Source organism: Rattus rattus, chromosome 2 (genome assembly GCF_011064425.1).
Source record: "Rattus rattus isolate New Zealand chromosome 2, Rrattus_CSIRO_v1, whole genome shotgun sequence".
In the NCBI taxonomy this organism is placed as follows: domain Eukaryota; kingdom Metazoa; phylum Chordata; class Mammalia; order Rodentia; family Muridae; genus Rattus; species Rattus rattus.
Window position 1 is genome coordinate 142235596 of NC_046155.1, and position 15544 is coordinate 142251139.

At 38.1% G+C, this 15544-nt stretch overlaps 1 protein-coding gene across 1 annotated transcript in view; it reads left to right on the forward strand.

The window, feature by feature from the left end:
* The window catches only part of Gabrg3 (gamma-aminobutyric acid type A receptor subunit gamma3), a 599492-nt gene that overhangs the window by 322891 nt on the left and 261057 nt on the right, over window positions 1-15544 (forward strand). The gene's annotated exons all lie outside the window — the stretch shown is intronic.

Here is a 15544-nt window from a genome sequence, read left to right on the forward strand (position 1 = left end):
GTATTGGTACAGAGACAGACAGGTCAATCAATGGAATAGAATTGAAGACCAAGAAATGAACTTACACACTTATGGACACTTGATCGTTGAAAGTACCTCAACATAAAACCAGATACACTGAATCTAATAGGAAAGAAATTGGGAAAGAGTCTCCAACTCATTGGCACAGGGATGAGGATGGGAGTGGAGGACTTCCTAAGCAGTATACCAAGATCAATAATTGATAAATAGGGCCTTATGAAACTGAAAAGTTTCTGTAAGGCAAAAGGCACAGTCAATAGGACAGATCAACAACCTACAGATTGGAGAAAAAAATCTTCACTAACCCAACATCCAATGGAGTGCTAATTGCCAAAATATATAAAGAACTCAAGAAGCTTACTTCCAAGAAAACCAAACAAACCAACCCAATCAAAAAATACGGTATAGAGCTAAACAGAATTCACAACGGAGGAATCTCTAATGGCCTAGAAGCACTTAAAGAAATGTGCAAAGTCCTTAGTGATCAGAGAAATGCAAATCACAATAATCCTTAGATTCCACCTTACACCAACCAGAATGACTAAGATAAATAATTCAGTTGACAGCATACATTGGAGAGGATGTGGACAAATAGGAACACTCCTCCATTACTGGTGGAATTTCAAACTGGTTCAACCATTTTGGAAATCAGTCTGGAGGTTCCTCAGAAAATTGGAAATAGATCTACCTAGAGACCCAGCTATACCACTCTTGGGCATGTACCATCATACCACAGGGACATGTGTTCCACTGTGTTCCTAGTGGCCTTATCTTTGCTAACATGAAGCTGGAAACAACCCAGATATCCCACAAACAATGAATGGATACAGAAAATGTGGTTCATTTACACAATGTAATACTATTTAGCTATTCACAAAGAAGACATCATGAATTTGTTGGCAAATGGATGGAACTAGAAAATATCATCCTGAGTGAGGTAACTCAGACCCAAAAGGTCATGCATGACATGTACTCACTAATAAGTGGATATTAATCAAAAAAAAATACAGAATACCTAGGATTATATATAATCCACAAAGCTCAAAAAGATTAACAAGCAGAAGAGTCCAAGTAAGAATGCTTCAATCCTACTTGGGAGGCAGAGGGAGGAAAGGATTTGGGTGGGAGAGGGGAAAGGGAGGGGAAAAGAAGAACATGATATCAGGTGTGGGTATGGAAGAGAAAAGGAGAAGCCAGCAGAATGAATGGAAATATGCAACCTTTGGATGTGGGAGCTGGGGAAGACCCTCTAGAAAGTACCAGAAACCTATGAGATGAGAGATTCTCAGGACTCAAAGGGAGGAAACTTAGATGAGATGCCCAACAATAGGAAGAGGGAGCTCATACTGTCTACTCCCAGTACAAAGACACAGCATCCAGTGGAGGGATGAGGTTGTGATCTCATAGTCAAAAATTCTGACCCAGAATTGTTACTGTCTAAAAAACCTGCAGGGACAAAAAACGTGGAGAAGAGACTGAGGGAAAGGAGGTCCCGTGATTGGCTCAATTTAGTGTCCATCTCAAAGGAAGGTTCCAAGGCCTGATGCTATTTCTAATGCTATGACATGCTTACATACCAGAGCGTAGCATGCTTAACTTCTCAGAGGTTCAACAAGCAGCTAACTGAGAAAGATGCAGATACTTAAACTCAACCATTGAACTGAATCTGGGACTTCTGTGGTTGAATTAGGGAAAGGCTGCAAGAAGTTAAGAAGGGCGACCCTATAGGAAGACGAGCAGTCTCTACTAACCTGGACATCTGAGATCACTCAGACACTGAGCCACCAACAAGCAACATACAAGAGCTGGTCCGAAGTCCCTGACACATATAGCAGAGGACTACCTAGTCTGGTCTTAGTGGAAGAAGATGTACCTAACCCTGGATAGACTTGAGGCCCCAGGGAATGGGAAAGTCTGGTGCAGGTGGAGACATTCTCTTGGAGACAGGAAGGGAGGGAGGGATGGAAGAGAAATGGGATGAGGAACTTTGGGAGGGGACCAGAAAAAGGGACAAGACAGGGCTGTAAAAAAATAAAAGTAATAAAAGAAATTAAAAAAAATAAAAGTAGTTTAATGATTTTGCATAATGATCACTTTGCAAATGAATTATTAAAATATGTTCCATCCTTAGAAATAATCATAATGTCACTCAAAGGAACACCAAAACAATGCAATTCTTAGCGATCTCATGATTATTCTCAATCAAGAGAGTTTCTAACAAAAGTGGGAGAGCAAACACACCCCACACCCAGGCAGGAAATTTACTTGGTTTTTGTTCTAATGCAGGTTGAGACTGTATGTGTTCCCATTGGCAGGGGTTCAACCTCACAGTCTTCCTTGATTGGCCATTTTTTTTTAAATCTGTCCCAAAGGAAACAAAAGAAAATGGGAATGGATAGACCACTTAAGTCACTTAAGTTCTGAGAATGCAACCATGCCTTTATGTCAACAATAGTTCTCTTCAGGAGAGACTAAAACAGTTGCATAAAAGTCTTCAAAGGTATAAGAGATAAAAAAAAATCAGACTAGTATACAATGCTGCTAATATCCATGTACATATTTATTGAGCATTTACTATAGACATGCTATTCTTAGTACTTAGAACCCATCCATTACCTAAACAGAACAGACAAAGAGAGAAAACACAGATAAAAAATCAATATAAAGAATGTGTGTTGGGCTTCAGTGCCGAGGGGGGGGGAGGGAGAGAGAGAGAGAGAGAGAGAGAGAGAGAGAGGGAGATAGAGACAGAGACAGAGAGAGAGGCAAAAAGACGGGGCACACACAGAAAGAGACAGAAAGAGACATACAAAGAGAGATACACCTAAAGTAAATAAGCAAGATTTAGTGGAGGTCTGTGGCACACTTAGAAATATGGAGTTAAGGATGAACTAGTAGGGTGGTGAGGACATGGGGAAATGTGTTTTATGGGATGAGCATCAGTTAAAGGAAGACTGACATGACCACATTCACAGGTGCCAGAAGGTTTAAAACAGAATCTGGGGGTCTGTATCTTGTTGTCTGATTTGCCTTGAATTTTATACAATTGCATCCCCAAATAATTTCCTATTTAATTGTTCTGTTTTTAAGGTCTGGACTTTGAACTCAAAGTAAACGTCTTAGAAATGCAAATTATTTGATTCACCACAGACTAACTTAGTTAAACCACCCAAGCATTGTAATATGACAAATACCCAAGGGCATTCTGATGCTGTGGAAGTATTTCCATTGTTGACCTTCCACACTACTATAAAGTATTCCCTAAAGGATTTGTGACCTGCCAGTCCTTGTGCCAGCTCTTCTATGAGCCAATATCAGTTCTTATGGAAGAAACTCTGAGGCAGAAGAATTCTTCAATACACCATTGTGAGAAGTCTTTGAGTTCAGGAAAGCTACTTAATCATGAAGACTGAGTGATGCTTTCCAGAGAGAGGGCAGATTCAAATCCCAGGGAATCAGCTTACTTGCTTGGAGGCAATGTACCCATTTATAGTGAATCAAGATAACCAGTTTATGTATTTACATCTCAAATGCTATCCCCTTTCCTGGTTTCCTCCTCTCCCATCCTCCCTCCTCCTACTTCTATGAGGATGCTTCCCTTCATACCGACTCCCACCACAAAATTCTGGTATTCCCCAACACTGGGGAAATGAGCCTGCACAGGACCAAGGCCTTCTCCTCCCATTGAGGCCAGACAATGCTATCCTTTGCTACATATGCGGCTGGAGCCATTAGTACCTCCATGTGTACTCTTTGGTTGGTGGTTTAATCCCTAGGAGCTCTGGGGAGTCTGGTTGGTTGATATTGTTGTTCTTATGTGGATGCATAACCGTTCAGTGAGATTAAGAGGAAACACTTTAAGGAGATTAATGCTTAGGTGATATAAAATAAACAAACAAAAAGCCACAAAGATAAAACTGATAGAAATGAGTAAGATGATACAAGACGTAAGAACTGAATTCAATAAGGAAATAGTGACATTGTAGAGGACACATGCTAAAATAGAGATGGCATTGAAAAACCCAATAACTCTACTACAAAAATTCAAAGGAAAGCCTTACAAATAAAATTAATCAAAAAAGATAGAATATTAGGACTCAAATATGAATTTCATTTGATTTAGACCAAATAAGCAAGGAATATGAGGAATTTACAAAAAAAGATAAGAAATAAACATAATGTGGAACACTGTGAAATGAGTATATTCACAGGAGAATAATACCAAGTCAATGGTATTCACGAGATTTTTCAAACTGTCCCCAAACTTCTCCAAATTAAGTAAGGAAATACAAACCTATAGAGATTCAGGAAGCACACAAAACACAAAATAGACGCACTGGAAAAGAAAAACCTTATGAAATACCGAAGTCACTAAGTATATATAACAAACAAAGTTCATTAAAGCTGCAAGGGAAAAGCACAAGTTTCCTATAGAGCAAAACCTACCAGAATAACAGCCGATTTCTCAATGGAAAGTTGAAAAGCCAGAAAAGCCTGAACCAATTTACTGCAAGCCCTAAAGGACTATGAAGGTTTGTATAAGCTTAGCCCAGAGAATGGCCCTATTAGGAGGTGTGGCCTCGATGGAATAGGTGTTTCACTGTAGGCATGGGCTTAAGACCCTCACTCTAGCTGCATGGAAGGCAGTCTTCCACTAGCCGCCTTCAAATCAAGATTTAGAACTCTCAGCTCTGCCTGTACCATGCCTGCATAGATGCTGCCCTGAACCTTGATGATACTGGACTGAACTTCTGAACAGGTAAACCAGACCCAATTAAATGTTGTCTTTTATAAGACTTGCCTTGGTCATGGTGTCTGTTCACAGCAGTAAAACTCTAACAAAGACAAGGACTATGCTGGCAAGCCTAGACTACCCACAAAAAGTATCTGGTATAATTGCTGTACTTTTCATGATATGTACAACCTAAATAGCATTACATCTACCTAACCAAATGTAAAGAAAATATAGCAGGCCATATTTTAGGCTGAAGAGATGAACATAGCAGCAAGATGGTGAAAAGAAATACAGTGCCATGATTATTAAAACACAAACTACCACTGAGAAGACAAACAACACCACCAAAAACATGACAAAAGTTTATACACAATTTTCAATAATGATATTGAATATCAATGAACTAATGAACCAAATTTCCCAATCAAGAAGCACAATTTACCTATACAAGAAACACCAATTTAGGGTAAAGAATGGACAAAAGTATTCCAATCAAATGGAACCAGTAAAAACATGAGCGCCATTTTTATAATATCTGACAAAATAGACTTCAAACTTATACTAATCAGAAGAGATAAAAAAGGGTACTTCATTCTGAGCAAGGGAAGATTTACTAATGAAGAAGTAAAAATTTCCAAAGAAATAGAAGCAGAAGGAAAAAAATTAATGATATATTTATGTTTTTATTTTATGTATATTGTTATTTTTTGTATGTATATATGTGGGAGGGTGTTTAATCCTCCGAAACTGAAGTTACATGTGAGTGCTAGGCCTTTGGAAGTGTATTGAATGTTTTTAATCATTGAGCCATCTCTCCAGCCTGAGAAGGAGCATTGTTAAAATCCTCCTGTAAAGACACCACCATTCTAATACTAAAACCAAGTAAAACTATAACTAAAAAGAATGCTATAGAACCTAGTATTCTGATAAACATAAATTTTAAAATGTTCAACAAAACACTTTCAACTATAATATCAACAAATATCAAAACATTATCCATCATGATCATGTTTATTTTATTCCCCAAAGTGGAGATATTCCAACATATGAAAGTCAATAAAGGTAATAAACCTCATAGATGGAATTAAAGACAAAAATTACAGGGTCATCTCAATAGACACACTAAAAACCTTTAACAAAATCCAATATACCTTTATGGTAAGAGGTCCAGAGAATTTAGTACTAGAAGGAACATGACTTAGCATAATAAAAGCTACACAGGAATAAGCCACAGAAAACACACACACACACACACACACACACACACACACACACACACACACACACATATATATATAAACTATAATCTTCAAGGAGTGACATATTTGAGAATAAATAAGTGTCATCTTGTTGGAGTGTGTATGACTTTGTTGTTGGAGAACTTGTGTTTACTGGGGTGGGCCTTGAGGTTGAAAAGCCCATGTCAGGCCCAGGCTCAGTTCAGACTCACTCTCTCTCTCTCTCTCTCTCTCTCTCTCTCTCTCTCTCTCTCTCTCTCTCTCTCTCTACAGATCAGAATGTAGCTCTCAGCTATTGTTCCAGTGACTGCCTACATATTACCATGCTTCCTACCATGATAGCAATGGACTAAACTTCTTAAATTGGAAACAAGCCCCAATTAAATGCTTTCTTTTATGCATTGCCGTGGTCGTGGTGTCTCTTCTCAGCAATAGAATACTGACTAAAACAAACATTATTATAAGTAAAGAAAAACTTGAAGCAATCCCACTGAACTCTGAAAAGAGAAAGAGATCTTCATTACTTCTACATCTTTTCGATTTTGTGCTTAAAGTACAATAATAAGAGGAAGAAATTCTAGGGTACAAATATAGAAAAAAAGAAATCAAAATATCCTTCTTTGAAGGAGACAGGATACTTTGTATGAGAGAGACTCAAAATCCTACCCCGTATTTTAGAAATTATTAGCAAATTCAGCAATGCAACAGGATACTGAGTCACCCTGCATTACATTTTCATTCACCAGCATTTCTATACCAAACAACAAAATTACATAGAAAGAACTCATCTATGCACTCCCATTTACAGTAGCCTCAAAGAAATAAAATACCTAGAAATAAACCTAAACCAGCAAATGAAGGACCTCCACAAATGAAAACTTTAAACTCCTGAAGAGATAAAGAAGCTAGAAAATGGAAAGATGTCTGATGCTTATTGATTCTTAAAATTTTTATTATGAAAATGACCATTTTATCAAAACGTTACAGATTTGATTCAATCCTTATCAAAATCCCCATGTCATTTTTCACAGAAATAGATAAAACTACCCTAAAAGTCATACAGAATCTAAAAGAAATTGGATAGACAAAATAATCCTGAGCAAAACAACAAAGTTAGAGGAATTACCATTCCAGATTGCAAAATATCCTTGTGTCTTAGTTACTGTTCTATTGCTATGAACAATACTGTTCTATTGCTGTGTAATATTATCTGTTACAAGGCAGCTTATAAAAGCAACCATTTTATTGTAGGTGTGCTTAAAGTTTCAGGTGGCCAGTCTGTGATCATCCTGGATGCACTGCTGAAGGAGGCAGGCATGAAGCTAGAGTAGTAGCTACAAGATTACCTTTGATTCATAAGCACATGAAAGAAAGAACGACTGGTCCTGATGTGAGCTTTTGCAACCTCAAATCCCACCACAGTGAAATACCTCCTTCATGATCACAATTTCTTCCCACAAAATTTTCAATGCATATATATATATATATATATATATATATATATATATATATATATGTGCCAATCTCATTCAAACCCTCATATTCTATTTTCTGCCCCCAATAGGGTTGTAGCCATATCATAATGTTAATGTATTCAGTCCAAGATCAAATGTTTTCATAATTTTTCCCAGTCTTAACACTGTTTAAGAGTCCAAAGTCTCTTCTGAAACTCAAAGTAATCAATTGTAATTCCCTGAAAAATCAAAACCAAATCACATATTTCAGACATAAAGTGACACATGATTAATATACATTACAATTCAGAAAGAAAAGAGCCATACTAAAGAAATAATGGACAAAAGCAAGATGGAAAGTTCTCAGGATAAACTCCAAATCATGTCTTAGATGGTTCTTCCAATAACCTACACCTTCCTTCTCCCTTAAGCTGGCTTTGCACCCTGGCTGCAGCAGGTAGGCAAGCATTCACTGGAACAATAGCTGAGAACATACATTTGATTCACAAGCGAATGGTACTGACACAAAAACAGACATGCAGACCAATGGAACAAAAGCAAAGATGCAATCATGAGTACACACAACTGCAGCCAACATTTGCTGGAGAAGGAAAGCATCTTCAACAAAAGGTACTGGAAAAATGGGATATGCATATGCAGGAGAAGGCATTAGACCCAGATCTATGGCCTTTCACAAAAACTGACTCCAAATGGATCAACACTTAAACCTGAACACTGAAACCGGCAGATAAGAAACATAGCTAGTGCCCTATATGACATGAGTTTAAGAAAAGACTTCCTGAACAGGACTCTATTTACCAAGAATTAAGGCCAAAATTGACAAGGGAGAGTTCATACAATTAGAAAACTTCTGCAATAGTTAAAGAAACAACTGGGGAGGGGGGTAAAAAAAAAAAACAACTAGGCGTAGAGGAAGCTCACAGAATGGAAGAGAACCTGTGCCAGCTACACACATGGCAGATGATTAATATCCAGAGTAGACAAAAGTCAAAGGGTAAAAAACCTGACTGACTAAAAAAACTGAGCCTCAGACCTAAGTAGAGTTCTCAAAAGACACATGTACATGCACATACATATACACAGACAGACAGACACATACACACATGAATGCACACACACACACACACACATACACACACACACACACAAAGGCTAAGATAAGAAATACTTTATAAACTTACCATCCCCAGCAATTAAGGAAATGCAAATCACAACAACTTTAAAATTCCATCTTATCCCAGTCAAAATGTCAAAGATCAGTGGATCAACCAACATCAAATGTCAGGAGGGATGCAGGGGAAAAGGGAATTCTCGTTCACTATTGGTAAAGTTGCAAACTGGCGAAGCCTGTATGGAAATCAGGGTTCAGAATTCCCATAAAGCTGAAAGGAAGCCTACTGTGTGTCTTATCTACACCACTCCTTGGCATATGCCCAAAGGAGTTGACTTCCTACCCCTCATACACTTGCTCAGTCATGTCCACTAATGCCCTTATTCACTCTAGCTAGGAAAAGATAACAACCTAAATTTTCTACAATCGACAAACAGATAATGAAAATGTGGGATATTAATCAGCTACAAAAAATGAATGTTTTAGATAAATGGATGAAATTAAAGAAAGTCATATTGAGTGAGATAACCCAGACCCAGAAAGACAAAATTTGCATGTTCTCTCTCAGTGGAATCTCTTAGCTCCAAATCTTCAGCTATAAGTGTAATCTTCAACCTTGTAGAGAAAGCCTCTTTTTGCAATATGGAGAGACCATTACAGATAACTACACCCAATGCTAATTTGGATTTTTAGAGCCCAATCCCAGCAGATGCATCTATAACACAACCCCTGCATCTAAAGCTCAGAGAACATTATTGATGAGGAGGCAGGAAGCAGGTAAGAACCAGAGCATTAGAAAGTTCGCTGCGAGCTGGTGTCTCCTGAGTCTCCTGAGAATACTAGGAGCTACATCCATAAAGTCTCACCAGCATAACTGTCACAACATGAGTTGAACATGGATAAAAACAGATATGCTAAAATTAGGGAAAGACCAAGAGATCCCAACCCTACATCAAGAACTATAGGCAACTAAAGAATGTCCCAGAATGAGTCTTCCAAAGAAAAGCACACCAATTTTGTTATTTACCACCAATTGGTTAGCCTTGAAAACACATATCCAAGTAACATGCAATTTGATCGGGTTATGTATATGCATTAACAACAATTAAAGTAAAAGCCTCTACACATTTGAAAGAGAACAGGGCAGATATATAGGAGAATTTGGAGGAAGGAAACAGGAGATACGATATAATTATGATGTCATCGCAAAACACAATAAATAAATTTTTTAACGTCTGAGATTTTATATAGTAACATTCTGAGGCTTTTAGATTGTGGCCTGTAATGTTAATGCATTCCAAAAAGTATTACAAAATTACAAAGATGGCAGGCACAGAAAAGGGGAATGATGGACGTTGATAAAGGGGACAAAAGGCTAATTTGACTCTGGATGAATACATTCCAACTTTCCACCATCAGGGCTAATCGAGAAGTTAGACTTGTAGGACGTTGTACATAAGCATAGCTTTTTAATTCTGGAAACTTATTCAGTTCCTCTAGTTAGCCCTATTCACATTTTATGCCTGTGGAGCCTATGGCACTCGGGATCTCCGTTCCTAGAACATGGATAGAATGCCACTGAGTAACTACTAAGCTGTTTAAGAGAGGGAAGGTATTCCTGGGCCATGATAACCGTCGTGGCCATTGTGGTCCACACAAGATTATTCTTTTCTTTTCTCAAGCTCTGTACGACCTAATACATGTCTCACTGTTGAAAACTTACATTTAAAGTTAATATAACAATGAACATTATTAGGCCAAAATGGAAGAGGCCTAAAATAGAAAATATGGCCCATGACGGTAAAGGGCATTTTAACTCATTTGTCCTATAAATCATCTTTAACCAGTCTGACAATGTGTTCTTGTTGTCAGCAGTTGTCCCTTTGTATGAAATAAAGATATTCAGTAGAGTATGTGAGGCGTTTTGTTTCATTTTAGTTTTTCTTGATTTTTGTCTTTTATTCTTCTCTCATACATTACATTATTACCACAGTTCCTCCTTCCTCAACTCCTTCCCAAGTCTGTCTTCCCACATCTCTTCACACCACACCCAGATCTACTTCTATATCCCTTCAAATAAAAGAGCAGACCTCCCCGGGATATCCACCAATCATGGCCTAACACGTTACCATAAGACTAACCATAAACCTTCATATTAAGGCTGGACAAGGTAACCCAGTAGGAAGACAAGGGTTCCAAGTGCAGGCAAAAGAGTCAGATCACCCACCCACTCCACTGTTGGGATTCCACAAGACCACCAGGTACACAACATTAGATATTCGCAGAAGACCTATCTCAGACCATACAGGGTCCCTGTTTGTCACCCCAGTCTCCATCGTCTCAATGAGCCCTGTTTAGCTGATTCTGTAGTGTCCTTGACTCCTCTGACTCTGACTATCTTCCCTCCCTCTTCTGTGGGTTCCCCCCAACTCTGCCTAATAGATGGCTGTGGGTCTCTGCATCTGCTCCCATCACTTTATATTTATGACCTCATGTGGAATGACTGGTTCTAATATTAGGAAAGACAACCTTAATGCCTAAATTATTATAATTATTATATAGAACTAATAATTTCAATTGTCCTATGGTTTTGGTATTATACCTGATCATAACTTTGAGAAGTAAAATGAATAGTCACATTACATAAGAAGTGAGAAAACAACAGTGTCATTGCAAAATATTTCCACAAATATTGGGTTACCTCACTCAGCATATTTTTTGGTTCCATCCATTTGCCTATGATTTTCATGAAGTAAAGTTTTTAATAGATGAGTAGCACTGCATTGTGTAAATGTACCACATTTTCTTTAACTATTCCTCTGTTGAGGGACATCTGAGTTCTCTCCAGTTTCTGGCTATTATAAAAAAGACTGCTATGAACATAGTAGAGCATGTGTCTTTGTTATATATCAGAGCATCTTTTGGGTATATGCCCAGGAGTGGTATAGCTGGGTCCTCAGGTAGTACTATGTCCAACTTTCTCAGAAACTGTCAGACTGATTTCCATCGTGGTTTTACCACCTTCCAGTTCCACAAGCAATGAAGCACTGTTCCTCTTTCTCCACATTCTGCCCGACATCTGCTGTCATCTGAGTTTTTGATCTTTTTCATTCTGACTGGTGTGAGGTGGAATCTCAGAGTTGATTTGATTTGCATTTCCCTGAAGACTAATGATGTTGAACATTTCTTTTTTCTTTTCTTTTTTTAATTGGGTTTTTAAATTTACATTACAAATGATATCCCCTTCCCAGGTTTCTGGTCCATAAACCCCTTACCCCATTCCCTACCCACTTCTTCTATGAGGGTGTTCCCCCATCCATTGACCCACCCCTTTCCACCTCCCTGCCCTGATATTCCTTTACATTGGGGTGTTGAGACTTGGTAAGACCAAGGGCTTCTCCTCTCATTGGTGCCCAACAAGGTTATCCTCTGCTACATATGCAGCTGGAACCCTGGGTCTGTCCATGTGCAATCTTTGGGTGGTAGTTTTGTCCCTGAGTTGGTATTGTTGTTCTTATGGGGTTGCAAACCCCATCAACTCCTTCAGTCCTTTCTCTAACTCCTCCAATGGGGATCCCATTCCCTGTTGAATGGTGTGCTGTTAGCATTCTCCTCTGTATTTGTCATGTTCTGGCAGAGACTCTCAGGAGACAGCTATATCAGGGTCCTGTCAGCAGGCACTTCTTGGCATCAGCAAAATTGTATGGGTTTGGTGGCTGTATGTGTATGGGCTGGACCCCCAGGTAGGGGGCAGTCTCTGGAAGGCCTTTGCTTCCATCTCTGTTCCAAACTTTGTCTTTGTATTTCCCCCTATTAATATTTTTGTTTCCCCTTCTAAAAAAGACTGAAACATCCATACTTTGGTTGTCCTTCTTCTTGAGCTTCATGTGGTCTGGGAATTGGGTAATCAGAGCTTTTGGGCTAATATTCACTTAACAGTGAGTGCATTACATGTGTTTGTTTGTTTTGTGATTGGGTTACCTCACTCAGGGTGATATTTTCTAGTTCCTTCCATTTGCCTATGAATTTCAGTAAGTCATTGTTTTTAATAACTGAGTAGTAATCCATTGTGTAAATGTACTACATTTTCTCTATCCATTCCTCTGTTGAGGGACATCTGGTTTCTCTCCAGGTTCTGGTTATTATAAATAAGGCTGCTTTGAACATAGTGGAGCATGTGTCCTTGCTATATATTGGAGCATCTTTTGGGTATATGCCCAGTAGTGGTATAGCTGGGTCCTCAGGTAGAATTACTTCCAATTTTCTGAGGAACCTACAGACTGATTTCCAGAGTGGTTGTATTAGCTTGTAATCCTAGGTATTTCTCGGCCATTTGATATTCCTCATTTGAGAATTCTTTGTTAGCTCTGTAGCCCATTTTTTCAAAGGGTAATTTGATTCTTTGGAGTCCAACTTCTTGAGTTCTTTGTATATATTGGATGATTGCCCTCTATTGGATATAGGATTGGTAAAGATCCAAAACAAAAGTTGCCAAAAATGAGAATTTCATAGTTTTCACAGACATTATAAAATTTTATTTTTTATGTAAAATAAAAAAACTGATATCATTAATAATCATTTTTATATTTTCCATCTACTTTTAATGCCAAAATGTGAATATTATTTAAATTTTTTAATGCCTGATAATTTTCATTGTTTGACATATGAAGACTCATTTAAGGATGAATCATAAACTCTTGAAATATGGGTCTATGCGGTTTCAATGGTTTTTTCTTTTTTATAAAATAGCCTTTGTTATTTCTTGGTTTTGAATATGAACTCATTTGTAGAGTACAGTTATTTAAATTCTTTTTAGATGATATAGTCTGTCATCAACCCATACTAGTTCACTGAATAATTAAAAGAACAGAATATGAATTCTGTTGCCATTGGTGATTTTTATATTTGATATAGAAAGTGTAGAGGCAAGATGGGAAAATGCTACAAGTGGGATATGGAACAATAAAAAGGTTATAAAGAAATCTCCAGGTTTAGAAGCTAATCAAGAAATAAAATAAAATGCTTGAATGGATGTACTGTATGGACATGAATAAAGTTGTTTCCAAGTGCCATAGGTTATCAAGCAAAAACATCCATTGACAATGTGGGAAAGGCCCTTGAAATCTCAAAAGGAGTATAAGTAATTGTTCCTGCTGTGGTTGTCCACCAGAAATAGATTATAAGATCCTATTGCCGAAGTCTCCTGGTTTGCATTCTGTGACTATAGTAAACACCTTGACCAAAAGCAAGTTAAAGGGCCAAGAATTGTTAGCTTACAGGGAAGCCAAGGCGGAAACTGAAGGCAGGAGTTTAAAGCAGAAGCCAATAGAGGAACAATGGTTACTAGGTTGCTCTTCTCTGGTTCATGGTTAACCTGCTTTCGTATACAACCCAGGCCTACCTGTCCAGTCGTCCTCATCCATAGTACCTAAGCCATGTCACATCATTCAATCGATCAATCATCAATCAACTAATCAATCATCATTAATAGCAATAACAATAGCAGCAGCAACAATAATAATAAATAATACAGGCTCTCTAGACATGCCCAGAGCCCAATCTAATCTAAGAAATCCTCAGATTGACAGCTTATTTACCACATCTTAACACTTTTAATAAACATATCACTTTAAGTCATACTGTTACACTTACTGTCCACAAGATCTCATGCTATCTTCACGATATAAAACACAATGTTTAAAAAGTTTTCAATCTGTAAATATTTTACCACATCAAAAGTTCCAGATGTCTTTAAAAGTTCAAGGTCCGGCTTTTATTTTTTTTAAATGTAGTCTTGCTTCAAAGGGGAAGAATGAGGGCATAGTTAAAATTAAATCAAAGGGAAACCTAAAATCTATCACCATATATCAATTTCTTTTCTTACTGTCCTGCAGCTTGGGCTCATTCATAATATTCTCATTTCAAAGGCTGTGGACTAAGACACCAGTTCTGCCCTCCAGCACATGTAGCTTATCCTGTAGGCTCAGGCTAGCTTCACGCCACACCTACTGTTATTAGCAGACATCATGTGGCTGTGAAATCTCCAATATCTTGATATCTCTCCTGTAACTCAGACTGCTCCTTCCTCAACAGCTTCCCTTCAAGTATCCTGACTCTGCCATGTGCTGCCAAGTCTCCCCCACACTTTACGACCCTTCATAACCAGCACCACGAGGGACTCTGACATACTGCCCAGTTCTACTGGCAGCTTGAGACACAGCTTTGGATTCCTCAGACCACAACTTCTGTGTGAAGGCTGTGAGGAAATGTTTTTCTGACTGTTTTGCCTCATTGGTGATGGCCTCTTATTAATCAGAGATGATTTTTCCGTTCTAGCTAATCAGCATCCATTGTCCCAATAATAGGCAAGGTTTTTACTTCCATACATTTTTTCATCTAAAATAGCATAAAAAAGATTTGGTAGTCTCTTATGTCCTCTGGAACTCCACAAGCCAGAACTTTCTTTTCTTTTCTTTTCTTTTTTTCTGTATTTTTTGTTTGCTTGTTTTTTGTTTTTTTTGTTTGTTTGTTTGCATTTTTTTTTTACTGTTCTCATACACCAAGCTCCCACAGAACAGGCCACTAAGCTCCAAATACTCCGTGGCTTTTTTGTTCCAAAGTTTACACAGTCCTCTCCCTAAAATTCCAAGTTGTCAAGTTCAATACAGGTACTAGCAGACCCAATCTCTTGGTACCAGTTTCTGTAACAGTCGGAGATTCATTGCTATGCTAATATCATGACCAAAAGCAAGATGGAGAGAAAAGGTTTTATTTGAATTCCATCATAGATGGAATTTAAGGTGGGAGCTTAAAGCAGAAACTAGTAGAACATTGGTTACTGGCTTAGTCCTCTCTGGCTCGTGCTGCGTCAGCTTTCCTACATAAAACAGGCTCATCTGCACAGTGGTGACTCCACTCCTACCGAGCTGGTCCCTCCTAAGTCAGTCAGTTAAGAAAATGATAG